This window comes from Ochotona princeps, chromosome 3 (genome assembly GCF_030435755.1).
Source record: "Ochotona princeps isolate mOchPri1 chromosome 3, mOchPri1.hap1, whole genome shotgun sequence".
Classification (NCBI taxonomy): domain Eukaryota; kingdom Metazoa; phylum Chordata; class Mammalia; order Lagomorpha; family Ochotonidae; genus Ochotona; species Ochotona princeps.
Window position 1 is genome coordinate 109,253,921 of NC_080834.1, and position 15,600 is coordinate 109,269,520.

The window sequence follows — 15,600 nt, forward strand, 5'->3', positions numbered from 1 at the left end:
CTTAAAAAAAAAAAAAAAAAAAAAAAAAGGAAATGCATGTTTCTTCTGCACTTTACAACAGACAGCACAGCTCTAGAGCAGAGTTCAGAGCCACCACAGCCATGCTTGGCTAGAGCAGGTGCGAGGCGGTGTGGTCTGGTCCTAGCTAAAGTCACTCAGAACAGCACACTTCACAGCTGTGACTCTGCTGGCAAGCCAAAAGCATCATCTGATTTGCCTACTGAACATCTGACCTCAGGTAGGCTCCTAGCCAATACTGGTTTATGACTCTAGTGGGAAAAGTATCCAATAATTTGCTGTCTCCTTACCTTCTAATAATTATGTTTCCCCTTCCCCCTAATTACTCCAGGACCTAGAATCTCAGGCTGTCAGAAACTGAAGGATCCTTTGAGATCAAACCCATCAACCTCTTGCTTTCAGCATGATAGAACTGAGGTCCCTCTGTGCTTCTTGCCCCATTTAATTCTTCTGATGTCTGCTCACACTTTTTTTTTGCATCATTCACACACTCCTGGAAAATATGAAATAGAAAAATCTGCTCATTGAAATCCAGCTTCCAATCAAAACTAAAGAGTAAGAGAAAAGAAACAAAGTGAAGAACATACATGCTTTGAGAACTTCAGGCACTGTTAATGTTCATTATTCATATGTCTTACAAATCTTTTATGTCATTTGGCTAAAATCTTTGTGAGTAGGATTTAAAATCTTTAAAATTCTCTTTGATATAAGTGAACTCTAGCACAGTGTCACGGATATCCAGGAGGTTAACAAATAGTATTTGAGGATGATGAACTGGTCTACACCTGGCTCACCAGCAGTATCCACAGAATCATCCTGGACAGATGAGAATCCATTCTACTTTTAGAGATGTCTAGAGAGAGACATTCTAAATCTTCTTCCATAATTCATCTCCATGCCTAATAAGCCTGAGTACCAGCTGCAAGAGTGTTCCCAAGAAGGTAATATCAGGAATGCTGCATGGAAAATGCTGGGCTCCCCCAGAGGCATTGGTACCGCAGTTGCCTGCATTACTTAGGAATAACCCTGATGTGGGGATGATACAGGAAGAGGCCAGGCTGGGTGATGAAGGGGTAGGCAGTCACTAGGGGCAGGAAAAGACAGAGAAGAGATATCTTTTCTGCTCAGGGGAAGTAGCACTGTACACACTTGCTGGCAGCACTGTCCAGGGCTAGTTGAGAAGGGCAGCAGTGGGCAGAGAGCTCTGTGACAGTGGAAGGCAAGTGTGCTGTTGGCTAGCCAGCTCTTCACATCCTTCCCTGGAGCAGGTCCTCTGGGAGGAGAAAATCGCAGCTTACTGTTCCCCATTCCTAGCAAAGGAACATCAGTTTTATTACAGCTGAAAAGAAAGGAATCTGTGTCCTGACCTGCAGTGTGTGTGTGTGTGTGTGTGTGTGTGTGTGTGTACACATGTGTGATGAGGCTTGGTGGGTGGAAGGCGCACAGTCAGAATGATGGGAGGTGGAGAAAGAAAGGGTTAACATAAAGCTAGCCAAATGCTTGAAGGGTCGGAACACAGAGATCACCAACACGGGATCTAGATTAAGCCTGAAAGGTGAAGCAGATGCCTGGAGGAGATGCCAAAGCAGTGAAAGCCCAATAGAGGAAGGAGGCAGGCCGAATTGGGGGGCAGGATGGGGGGAGCATGAGCACTTTAGGGTTAAGCACAGGTCAGAGAGAGCAGGTTTGTTGAGATACTTGCACTGCAGGGAGTGGAACAGAGTTTGGCTTACAGGAAAATGAGTCCACAGGATCCGTGTTGGGAGTGAGCCTCGTCCTCTGACTGGGATGTCCCAGGGTCCTGCCCTGGGCTTCAGGACGGGCAGCAGGAAATCTGGACAGGGCAGTCTTAGCAAAGGAAAGCACAGCTAGATGGCATGGCCTCCCTACTGAGGGCTTAGGAAGAGATGTAATCCAGTAGAGTCGGTATTCTTGGATAGGTCTGAGGGCATGCTCAAATTGGAAATAGCCAAGGCAAGCTTCTGGAGCCCTTGGGGTTGTCTAGAGAGAAAATGGCCTGCGTGATCATGGATTTTGCTTTGGGGAAGCTGGGAGCAGGAAAGGATGGGACACTCATGCCAATAGAACAGGCCTAGAACCTCCCTCATGACACAGTAGTCAATGAGATGAATGTCAGTGGCTTGTAATGCCCTGGTCCTCCATGTCTTAGCATCTCTTTCTCAAGGTGCCAACAAACAGAAGAGGCACTTGATTCAGAAGAGGTAGATTTATAGAGCTAGGAAGCCACAAGAAACCCAACTGGCATTATTAGCTGGGAGAGGAAGAGTGGGGAAAAGCAAGTGAATCATAAAAAGCTATCTGGGAGCCTTCTGAGTGTGTCCACTTCCTGGAATAGAAATAAAAAGAAAAAAAGAATCCATGTTCTTGTCCCATCCCTTGCTTGTATAAACCTCCACAAGTCACTTTCTATACCTTTGCGGGAATTTCTTGTTATTTGCCTGAAATGACTTATTTCATGAATGCTGACTCACAGGACAGTGGCAGAAAGAAATAATTTCCACATTAAAGAAATCAATCCTTCAACACTGTGTGTGTACGCATGCTCACATTCATCCTGCTTTAAATGTCTCTTCAAGATATAAGGAAGTGAAACTTTTAAAAATTCTATTCATTTGAGGGCCCGGCGGCATGGCCTAGCCGCTAAAGTCCTCGCCTTGAACACCCCGAGATCCCATATGGGCACCAGTTCTAATCCCAGCAGCTCCACTTCCCATCCAGCTCCCTGCTTGTGGCCTGGGAAAGCAGTCGAGGACAGCCCCAAGATTTGGGACCCTGCACCCGCGTGGGAGACCTGGAAGAGGTTCCAGGTTCCCATTTTCGGATCAGCGCATTTTCGGATCAGCGCATTTTCGGCCATTGCGGTCACTCCCCAAGTGAGCCGCAACGGGCCGGTGCGCGTCAATCCGAAGCCGGGAACCAGGAACCTCTTCCAGGTCTCCCACGCGGGTGCAGGGTCCCAAGGCATTGGGCCGTCCTGGACTGCTTTCCCAGGCCACAAGCAGGGAGCTGGATGGGAAATGGAGCTGCCAGGATTAGAACCAGTGCCCATATGGGATCCTGGGGCATTTAAGGTGAGGACTTTAGCCGCTAGGCCACTCCGCTGGGCCCAATAAATCTTTAAAAAATTTTTTTTATTCATTTGAGAGGCAGAGTGAGAGTTTATATTTGCTGCTTCATTCCCCAAATGCCTGTGATGGGCTGGGTCAAGGCAGAGGCCAGCAGCCAAGAACACAATCCAAGCCTCGCAATGAGTGACAGCAACAGTATCTCTTGAGTTAACACCACAAACTACCAAGGTCTGTATTAATAGGAAGTTTCAGCCAAAGACAGTTTCAAAAGCTGTGTGTGTGCGTATGTGTTCATGTGAAGCTTACCTGTCTAGGTAAATGCCTCTTCCCTCAGTATTTTGTTTAAAGCACAAGTTTTGAGGAACGTTCAAGTCAACACCTTCAATTCAAGCCCAAAGCTGGCCAGATTCCTAAATACCATTCCTGCTTTTCCTGGCATTTTTTTTTAAACTCCCCTAGCACATTGCTGTTGAAAGAAAGGAAAAGAGTGAAGGAAGGAAGGAAGGGGAGCAGGGGAGGAGGGAAGGAGAAGGGAGGGAGGGAGGAAGAAAAGAAGGAAAGAAAGAGAAAAAGAAAAAAAAAAGAAATGCTGTTTATTAAACCTGTGGTTAAAGTGTGCCTTGCGTAAACTTTCGTCCCCGTGTTATTATGTACCAATTTCTTACTAGCTCAAGCTGGGGCAGTTCATTTAAGGTGTTTACAAAATGCAAACTGAACTGTCTGTGGCAGTTCCAGGATTTCCTTAAGACTCTACTAGGCCAAATATTTCTTCTATAAATCAAAGGTATGTACTTTTCCTCCTAAAAGTGGGGGTGGGGAGAATCTTGTCTATTAACTTTGGAAAACAGTAGTTTTATCATGTGTTGATTTAGGCTTACGGAATTCCTAGAGTGTGGGGGTGGATCTTATTTATTACTAATATTCGAATTACCTGTTTTCAAAGATGAGAGTAGGATGTGTTTTATAATCTTTTAAAAGCACCACTTCACAGCTCTATCATGCTACAGTGAATAATGAAACCCGTGTACCCAGGGGCTGGCTGGAGTGAGGGTTGGGGAAGGAGTCTGAGATGCGTTCCCTAAATGTTCGCTAAATACTCAGCCCACTGTAACTGAAACTTCTTCCAAATTTTGCTTTCATCTTAAAATTCCAGAATTTATATATATATATATATATCCTTGTCATGGCATAAAGTTAGCTCCTTATCTCCCCACCACTGTTCACTAAATAAACAGGCTCTTCAAAACAACAGACTATATATTTAACCAAGTCTTTATTTCCCCCGACTATACCAACTTATCAGACTGGTAATAACATTTTATTTCTGTTAATTTTGGAAGTAGTAAACTTACATCTAGCATCCTGAAAGATTCAAGACAAGAAGGTGATCTGTTGCAGATGGATATTGTAGCCACAATAGCTCACCTTGGATACCTACTTTCTACCTTGTGCAAGTGAATAAAATAGCCACAATCTTTGCCATCAAGAAGATCATGGTCTAGCGAGTGAGACAGATGTAAATCAAGCAGCCAAACAAATACATGCCAAATAGCTGCTGGGCAGGACAGTGCTCCATACACAGGGCCAGGGTGCACATGGCATGAAAGCAGTAGAGAGAACTGACCTGCCCAGTAGACTGGAAAGTCTTCCCAAGGAAGTAAAGCTTGCACTAAGACCTGGAGCAGAAACAAGAATGTGGGGTTAACTAGGGGAAGGCAGAGTGTGAGAACTGAGGGCAGGTGTCCCTGGGAGTGGCTGCTGAAAACTGAAAGATCAGCATGGTTGGCCCTATAGAAGTGAGGGGCAGAGGGGACACATGATGAGATTACAGGCTAGGCACTCGGCAGCACTCCAGGGGGCTTTGGAGGAATTAAGGCAGGTCCTTAGGCCACTTTGGGTGAGTGTTGAGAGAAGTCAGGAGGGGAGCAGGGGGAGTAGCCAGGCACCTGATGCTGAAACTCACCGGCAAATGGTATAGGCATTTCAGAAGATGTGTTCTTTTAAAAACAAAAACTGTCTTTTTATGTATTTATTTTCATTTTATTTGAAAAGCAGAGTCAGCGGAAGCTCTCGCATCTGTTGGTTAACTTCTTACCAGTCTGTAAGAACTGGGCTGGGTTAGACCGTGGTCTCCCACATGGGGAGTGGTACTTGAGCCAAATACTTGTGCCATCATCAGCTGCCCCCCAGGGTGCATTAGGGAGACACTGGCATGGAACCCAAGCCCTGTAACATGGAACACAAGATCCCACGCGTCTTCAATGCTGCGCCAACTGCTTGCCCTCATTTGTTAGAATATAAAAAGGTAAACACTATTTCAAGTATAAATTTACCTACGTTGCTTGAAATAATTATTTATGCTTTACCATCCCCTCAGGCTGTCTCTTCTCTCTTTCAAACAGTTTTTAAAACGGGAAAGAATGCGAACCAGTCTTTTAACCTAGCAGGTTAAGTTGCTGGCTGCAGCACCAGCACCCTATTTGAATTCAGATTCAGTTCCCAGCTGCTCCACTTCCAATTCAGCTCCCTTCTCATCACTGTCTTTCAAATAAATAAATCAATCTTGACAAGGCCCACAGAACATAATTCTGAAATATATTGTGGGGCAATTCTCTTAGAGTTTGGGTTTTTGCGGGCACGGCTTTGATTGCTACAGAAGCCCTACCTGGGATATCCCTAGGCCACCAGTCAAGGGGCAGTGCAGCCAGTTCAGCAGGTGCCTGCCCAGCATGCCTTTAAGGAGACTCTAGGCGAGGGTTAGGACATCAGTGAAATTGTTTCGGAGACCTTGCTGCCCCAGCCAGCGGCGCATTCCAGACCTCAAAGTCTCTAATCCAAAACTTTAGCAGAGTGTCTCAATCCTTCCCTTGTTTTCTTCCCAAATTTCAATCACATGGAAAACTCTGTCTTTTGCCTCCTGCCAGTAACTTACCCTTGTGGACTGTTACAAGTAATCTCTCTCTCTTTAAAGGTTTTATTTATTTGAAAGTCAAAATTAGAGAGGAGGAAGAAAGAGAAAGATTTCATCTGCTGGTTCATTCCCCCAAATGGCCACAATAACCACCCACGACTCCCTCATGCGTCTCAGGGGCTGAAATCCTTGGGCCATCTCTGTTGTTTTTTCCAGGTCATTAGCAGGGAACTGGACAAGAAGTGGGATCCAAATGGGATGCCACATCACAGGCAGCAGCTCTACCCATTATGCTACAATTCCGGCTCCTGTAAGCAGTCTCTCTGACACATTAAATGTATTGGAGGGTTCTAACTTCCTGTTAAGTCTCAGGTTTAAAAAAATTAAGTCGTTTATAGGCTCTCTCTTTCCCCTGTCTCCCTGGCTTAAAGCCATGCCTTTGTACTGCTCGGAAACAGCTCTGCTGGCTAGCAGTTCCCATTCCAGTTGGTAGAGAAGACTGATAAGCAGGCCATGGGGTGGACAGTTTGGGGCAGACAGTGTACTTCTAATGACAAGGTGTATGAAATTGCTTGTTTTCACAGCTGTGCTTCTTCCTTGCAAAGCTGGATTCTTTAAAGCTGACACTATTAGTGAGATTCAAGTTTACTAACAAGTACAATCGCTTCTTGCTAAGGGCAAAGACCTTGAGATCTTCCAGTTGTGGGCACTGAGAGGGAAGGGCTGTGCCTCCATTTTCGCTGGAATAGAATACTGCAGAATTTCATTGCTTGGCAATAATGTCTTGGGCATCAGTTCCCAGATGGAATGTGTCATGAAACCTGATTCTTGCAGACTTGCTCATGTGTGCAACTGTGCATGGCACGAAAATCCCCAGAGCAAACCATCACACTGCCAAACAGAGTTAGTCCTAAGGTAGCTGCGTAGAACATACCTCAAAATTCATGAAGCATCGCTTCACCCCTTCCTTCTCTGAGCGCCTCCCTCCCTGCTAGGGAGGCGGTCATTGGAGGTAAGCCGCCAACCCTGGAGGGGAAAACCTGCTCAGACTCAGGCAAAATGGGAGGTTCACAGATGATGTCTGTAGATGCGGATTCGGCGAACTATCACCCAGAGGCCCAGCCTAGCTGCAGCCTGGTGCTCTCACAGGCTCCTGCATGGCAAGTGTGGGGGAGCAGGGGACGCTACCGAGAGCGTGGCCAGCAGTCAGCGAACTCCCGTCCCGCCCTGGCCAGTGAAAGTTCATTGACCTTTCTTCGGAGCCTTCCCGGTCTTTCTCTGCTTTTCTCTTTAACCCCTCTTTATCCTCTCCAGAAAGAAGCCCCGCCCCCACAACAACAACAACAAAAAAAACCGCGCAGGTTTATTTACTCAACAATTCAAGCTAATCCTCCCATCTAAAGGCAAACATTCTGAGCCGAGTGCTTTTTCCTAGCCGGTAGGACAGGCTGCTGTTCCAATTCTTCCTCTCACACGTTCACCTCCCCCCACCATCTATCCCCTTGCCCGTTACCCTCCAAACCCTCTTTCACTGTGGGGACAAGGCTAGAGGCCACCTCGCCCCAGGCTCTGAGCCTAACCCTATAAGGAAGAGAAATTGGGCCCAGCGCGTCAGTCTAGCGGCTAAAATCCTTGCCTTGCACAAGCGAGGATCCCATATGGGCTCCAGTTCGTGTCCTGGGCCCCCACTTCCCATCCAGCTCCCTGCTTGTGGCCTGGAAAGGCGGTTGAAGATACCCCAAAGCCTTGGGACCCTGCATCCGTGTGGGAGACCCAGAAAGAAGCTTCAAGCTCCTGGCTTCGGATTGGCGCAGCTCCGGCCATTGTGGCTACTCGGGGAGTAAATCATCAGATGGACGATCTTTCTTTTTTCTTTTGTTTTTTTTTCTTCATTTCTTTTTTTTTTTAAATGACATAATTTCATAGGCTCTGGGATTCCCCTAAACCCTCCCTCCTCGTTGGATTCCTCCACATTGTTGCTGTAGTACAGTTCATATTCAGTCATGATTCCTACATTGCGAGCATGTACCATGCTTAGAGTCCAGCCTCGTATTGACCAGATAAATTCAACAGTTTCCTTCGGGAGACCAACTCTGGTCTGAAAGCAGAGCTGGCAGAATATTATCCCCAAACAATGATGTTGTGTTGCCACAACACAACATCAACAATTCACAACATCATGGAGTTAATTGACATGGTATTGAGTGACCAATATGTTAGAAAACGCATGTTCTTAAACACGTAGATGGACGATCTTTCTCTCCTTCTCTTTGTATATCTGACTCTCCAATAAAAATAAAATAAACCTAAAAAAAATAAGAATGTTGACAATGTCAAAAATATGTAATTGATAAAAGTAATTGAAAATATTTTTAGCGTATTGTTTTGGAAGCTAAAAGTTCAAAATTGCGGGGCGAGGCTCATCAGTTCACCCCAATGAAGGCCTGTGTTAGTCATTTTTTGGTCCTTATAAAAGCATCTGAAAAAAGCTACTACTGAAGGAAAGAGGTTTGCATGGGCTCTCTGGGAGCTTCGCAGGCGCTCTTGGATTGGATGGCTGCTGCAGCTGGAGGGAGGCCACGGGGCAGCCTGTGCAGAGGAGCGATCACGCCAGGACACCAGAGGGAGAGCAACCCAAACAGTGCTATATGCCTCGAATTCTGGCTGCCCCATTGCTGGTCCAGCTCCCGGCTGATGCGACTGGGAAATCAATAGAGGATGACCCCAGTGCTTGGGCCCTTGTACCCATGTGGGAGACCCAGTGACCTACATCTTCTCACTTGAGCTCATCTTTTCAGAATGCCACAGCCTTGGGGCCCAGCATGGTAACCCAGTGGCTGAGGTCCTCACATTGCATTAGCCAGGATCCCATGTGGGTGGCAGTTCGTATCCTAGCTTCTCCGCTTCCCTTCCAGCTCACTGCTATGGCCTGAGAAAGTAGTAGATGACCAGGAAGGAGCTCCTGGCTCCTGGCTTTGGATCAGCCAGCTTGGGCCCTGGCGTACTTGAGAAGTGAATTGGGGAGTGAACCAGCAGATGGAAGATCTTTCTGTCTATACTTCTCTTTGTAAATTTGACTTTCCAGTAAAAATAAATAAATCTTTAGGGGAAAAAATTCCATAGCCTTTACCAACATCACTATGTTTAGGATCTTGAAGGTTGTAGCGGGGGGGAGGGGAGGTACACCAGGTCCACCCCATACCATGCACTCCCTGGAAGCCCAAAGGAGAAGTCTGCTGTTTGTTCCTAGAAACCCTCAGGGTAGGACACCTCTTCTCCAAGAGAGACCACAGGATCTCAGGATTCAGCTTTGACACCCCACAGTGCTCTCTAGCTGTTGGCCCCACACCATCTCTCTCCCCTTTGTCAGGCATGCTGTGTTGAACAGCGGTTAAAGGCAAGCATTCATACCAGGACAAAAATGCAGTTCTTTTTTTTTTTTAAGATTTATTTATTTTTATTACAAAATCAGATATACAGAGAGGAGAGACAGAGAGGAAGATCTTCTGTCCGATGATTCACTCCCCAAGTGAGCGCAACAGCCAGTGCTGTGCTGATCCAAAGCTGGGAACCAGGAACCTCTTCTAGGTCTCCTACGCGGGTGCAGGGTCCCAATGCATTGGGCCGTCCTCGACTGCTTTCCCAGGCCACAAGCAGGGAGCTGGATGGGAAGTGGAGCTGCCGGGATTAGAACCGGCACCCATATGGGATCCCGGGGCGTTCGAGGCAAATACTTTAGCTGCTAGGCCACGCCGCAGGGCCCAAAACTGCAGTTCTGGTGATGAAAAGCGAGGGCACTTTGGTCACTTCATCAGCCAATGGTTCAATTTTCTCTTCTGTGGAGAGGGGATAATAATAGGCCAGCTTCACTAGGCTGTAGTGAGGATTAAATGAGTTAATCTGCATAAAATTGTTTTGAACAGGGTCTAACACATGGTAAATAATCAAGTGCTAGCTGTCACTACTCTTTGACATTGTGAGGTGAAGCCATGTCAAGACTGGCGCGGCCCAGGTCTCCATTGGCCAAGCTGTTACGGCTCCAGGGGAAACTGACACTCACACACAAGCCAGACCAGCTCCACAGGGTGTGCAACACTGGAAACAGGTGAACTGTGCAGAAGAGGTGCCCGACTGTCCAAATTCTTTAGGTCTTTTGCTACACAAAACCATGTGACCCAAAGCGTCATGCATTTGTACGGAAGTTATGTTCTGCTTTCCAGATATTTAATGAGATGCATACACCAGCGCTGTGACATAACTAGTGCACAGTAATTACCCAGACATGTTGCATGAAGGAGGGCTGTGACCTGTGAAGTTGCCAGTTAGCAGAAACACCTAGCTTGATTTGTCTTCCATTCTTTATCCTGATTGATTGGTAGCCCTATAGGACTGGTAGATAAGCAAGTTGAACATCCACTCTGAAGCAATGTAGCTAATAGTTTATCAACCTGCAAACTGAGTTCTGAGCCACTGCAATCCTGTTTATACATGCAAAACAGTGAGGGTAGACCTGGTATCTAAAACTCAGCTTTCTGGTTTCTAATCAAACCCTAGAGCTGGAATCCTTATCGCAACATGGGTATAAAATCCAACTTGTGGGGTCCAGTGCAGCAGCCTAGTGGCTAAAGTTCTTGTCTTGCACGCACCAGGTTCCCACATGTGCATCAGTTCTAATTCTAGTGGCCCTGCTTCCCATCCAGCTTCCTGATTATGGGCTGGAAAGGCAGTAGGGACAGCCCAAAGCCTTGGCACCCTGCATCCATGTGAGAAACCCAGAAAAGGCTCCTGGCTCCTGGCTTCAGGTCGGTGCAGCTCTAGCCATTGCAGCCGCTTGAGGAGTGAATCATCAGATGGAAGATCTTCCTCTCTGTCTCTCCTCCTCTCTGTATATCTGACCTGCCAATAAAAATAACAAAATAAACCCTAAAAAATTCAACTTCTGGGTCCCAGCATGATAGCTCAGTTGTTTAATCCTTTGCCTTAGAGTGCCAGGATCCCACGTGGGCACCAGTTCATATCCTGGCTGCCCCACTTTCCATCCAGCTCCCTGCTTGTGGCCTGGGAAAGCAGTAGAGGACGGCCCAAAGCCTTGCGACATTGCACCTGCATGGGAGACCCAGAAGAAGCTCCTGGCTCCTGCTTTAGATCACCGCTGCTCCAGCTGTGTGAATATTTGGGGGAGTGAACCAGTGGATGGAAGATCTTTCTCTTTTCTTTTTTCTTTTCTTTTCTTTGCTTTTCTTTCTCTCTCTCTCTCCCCCTCTCTGTAAATCTGTCTTTTCAAATGAAAATACATCTTTTTTAAAATCAGATTTGCTGCATTTGGTTACAGGAGCCAGTTGCTGCTGCAGGCAGTCCCCCCGCAACCCCCCAGTTCCCAGAGCTGCGTGTAAAGGGGAGGCTCTCTCCACCCCCAGCCAGAAACCTCAGCAGACTTTGCCATGCTTCCTTTTCCTCAAAGAACAGGCGCTTCACAAGGCTGGAGGAGAGAGTGAGAGAGCCCGAGGTGCCCACCCACTTTCCTTCCCTTCCTGCTGGGGCCTAGCCACGTGACCCAGTTTTTCTGGCCATTTTCTCCTGCAGGAAAAGGCTGCGACTGTTCCTTTCTGCCCGTGCTGGTGGCAATGGGAGAGGGGCGGGGATATATTTAAGGGAAGGGAAATGTTTGACAGTTAATTTGGATGCACATCTCAGCCTTGCTATACAAAAAATTAATCAAGAAATGAAACAGAAGCATTTTAACAAAACGTACCAAACTACTCCACAGCACGCTGATTTTGCAAGAATATGAAAGGTATGTCTTTAAGGAAAGGGTTTCTGCGGCTGGTTTTACAGCACTGTGGGATAAACCGCTGCCTGCTCACGCCAGCATCCCATATGAGCTTTGAGCCTCTGCCTGCTCCACTTCTGACCCAGACGCCTGGCAGGGCAGTGGAAAATGGCTCCTGCTGCTCACATGGCCGACTGAGATAGAGTTCCAAGCTTCTGGTTTTAACTAGGCCCAGCCTCGGCCATTATGGACATCTGAGGAGTGAACCAGGGGATGGAAGTTCTCCCTCTAACTTTCAAATACATCAATAAGACTTTCAGAAAATTAAAAAAAAAAATGCATCTTTATGAGCTTTAAGATTTTCACAGAGCAAAGTTTTTCTCTGGGTTCAATATGCTAACAATAAGCACACATTTCGGGCCCAGCACAGTAGCCTAGCAGCTAAAATCCTCATTTTTCATGCGCCAGGATCCCATATGGGAAGCAGCCCTGCTTCCCATCAAGCTCACTGGTTGTGGCCTGGGAAAGCAGTCAAGGACAGCCCAAAGCCTTGGAACCCTGTAACTGCGTGGGAGACCTGGAGGAAGCTCCTAACTCCTGGCTTTGGATCGGCTCTGCTCTGGCCAATGTGACCACTTGGAGAGTGGATCTGCCAGTAGATCTTTCTCTGTGTCTCTCCTCCTCTCTGTATATCTAATTTTCCAATAAAAATAAATCAATCTTAAAAAGAAAAGCAATCACACATTTCTAAAAGGTGAGGTTAACATGGTACATTTCCCAAACTTCTCTAATGTGAGTCCCCTTTCAAAAGCACAAACTGTGTACCTAGTATGAGAGCAATGCAGTGGGGAAATGCTGACATAAAGAAATGAGAATGGTTATAATGGCTGTTACCTGGTTCAAAAGTGACCCTTGGGCCCAGCGCGGTGGCCTAGTGGCTAAAGTTGTAGCCTTGAACGCACCAGGATCCCATATGGGCACCGGTCCTGATCCCGGGCAGCTCCACTTCCCATCCAACTCTCTGCTTGTGGCCTGGGAAAGCAGTCGAGGACGGCCCAAAGCCCTGGGACCCAGCACCTGCGTGGGAGACCTGGAGGAAGTTCCTGGTTCCTGACTTTGGATTGGGTCAGCACCAGCCATTGCACTGACTTGGGGAGTGAATCATTGGACGGAAGATCTTCCTCTCTGTCTCTCCTCGTCTCTGTAAATCTGACTTTATAATAAAAAAAAGAAAACAAATCAAGGGGCTGTGGATCCTGGAGCCACACAGCCAGCCACAGAGCATGTGTAGTTTATCCCAGTAGTTACTGGAGCTCCATTAGGTAGGAAGAAAATTAAAACCATCTGGATAAAATGAACCAGAACATGAATCAGCTGAATTCAGTCACGTGCGTCAGCTGTCTTGTAGGAGGGGCACAGCTCAAATCATCCGAAAGAATGACTGCACCCAGAATCTGTGAGCGTGAACCACAGATAGAACACAAGCCCCTTTGAAGGTGGGAATTCCGCATTCCTGTTGGTTGCTGTTCTGGAGGACTCAGCTGCTGGAAGAAACCCTGCAGTGATGTGTGGGCTTGCTGCAGAAACCCTTCAAGATGATATGCCCCTTAGCCACTGGAAAGCATATGTCATGAATATATGTGGCTCCCCAAGACCTGTAGGCTGAAGTTCAAATCCAACATGTGACAATGTTACAAGGTGGGGCTCCTCTGTGAGCCCTCAGGAGTGGGATTAGTGCCCTCATTAAAGACGCCCAGGGCAGCATGTTTAACCTTTCTACCACAGGAGAACAGAGCAGGAGCCAGGAACTGGACCCTCACCAGACTGGGAGTCCGAGCCTATTGAACCAGGAGAAAGAGATTTGTTGTTTCCAAGTCATGCAATTTCTATATTTGTATCAGCACCCAAACTAAGTACCTCAGCTTGCCTGGGTCAGTAGGATTATTTATTTATGCTTCTTTTACTTCAGGAAAGCATAAAGTCAAAAATGTAAAAACAGAAGCCAGGGTTGTGCAATAGGGAGTTAAGAAGTTGCCTGCTCCATTTCCAATCCAACTCCCTGCACCCAGGTGGGCGACCCAGATGAAGCTCCTGGCTTCGGCCTGGTTCAGCGTCAGGTGTTCGAACCATTCGAGGAGTCAATCAGATGGGGGGGATTCTCTCACTCTTTTTTCTCTGCAGCTCTGCCCTTCAAATAAATGAATAAATGTTTTAAAAAGATAAGCAATTAAATCATAGTACTGCTTTTTTCTTAGGGAATATTTGTGCATATTTTGATTTGGAATTTTAATCATTTGCAAGTTTTAGGAAAGCCTAACAGGTTATCCTTGGGATATCTAAAACATCCATAAGAGAACTATAATCTATTTAGGTTTGTGACTTTAAGTGAAAAGGTATGAGACTATTATTAAATTTATAAACATTTTTGTAATGTTCAAGACAATTGAAGAGTCATTATATTTTATAAGTTTATTGTATTTGTGAAGATTATTAACTACTTGAGGTTCTTTTGTTTGAGCAAATGAAGTATTTTTAAGAAGCTTGAATATATTAAATGTATAAATGCAGTTTAATAATTCAAGAGAATTTAATTAACCAAATTGTAAACATTCTTTTAAGGGGAGAATTAGATTTGTGACTTGCAACTCAAAACTTAAAAAAGAGTTTTGCAAATATGTAATAAAATGAAATTGAATCACTGCACATTGTCTTCTCTGCTCACAAATCATGTCTTCAAGAATACACCATACCCAAATTATCACACGTTGGCATAAGGGGCGCTAAGAGGAAGGGACAGGGTGTGGCAAAAATCTCCCTGTTATCAGCGCATACGTGATCAGTATCAAGACAGGACGAGGAAGAATATGATTCATTGATTACAGCTGTGTCCGCATCCAATAAACGTGTGGAGACTCCAGTCTGGTCAGTGTGGGCCATAGATAGGTGTGTAGGGTGCTGTGACTTGCCTCGCATATCTCCCATCTTCGTTCACTGCGAATGTCTCTTTTCTTCTCAGTGAAACCACCTGCCCCCGGCATTGATTTTTAGCAAATACTTACACTTTCCCGCCTTGACCTGCTCAGTTTCAATTTTTGTTTTGCCACTTACAATGACATTAAGTGATTCAGTCTCATTATTTCAGTTCTTTCATAAATGAAGCTTGGATTATATTATTTACCTGTCATCAATGGCATGCTTGTGTTACGCTAAAATTCCTATGTTAAAATCCCTCCCCACCTACTTCCCAGCCTAGGGGTTAGGGCTTTAGGTGGTAGAGTCTGAGGAGATTAATCCACTCCTGAGGGAATGAGTTTGCCCTGACCTGGTGAGGCTGGAGGGAGCGTCTTCCCTCTCTCCTGGCTCACTGCCATATCAAGACACACCCAGGATGGGTCTGGGATGATAGAGTAGCAGCTAAAGTCCTCCTCTTGAAAGCGCCAAGATCCCATATGGGCACCAGTTCTAATCCCGGGCAGCTCCACTTCCCATCCAACTCTCTGCTTGTGGCCTGGGAAGGCAGTCGAGGACGGACCAAAGACTTGGGACCCTGCACCTGTGTGGAAGACCTGGAGAAAGTTCCTAACTCCTGGCTTTGGATAGGTGCTGCACCAGCCATTGTCACTTTGGGAGTGAGTCATCAGAGGGAAGATCTTCCTCTGTCTCTCCTCCTCTCTGTATATCTGACTTTGCGATAAAAATAAATAAATCTTTTTAAAAAGCTTAATTTATTTTTATTAGAAAGGTTGATTTACAGAGAGGAAGATTTTCCATCCACTGGTTCACTTCCCAAGTGGCCACAATGGCCAGAGCTG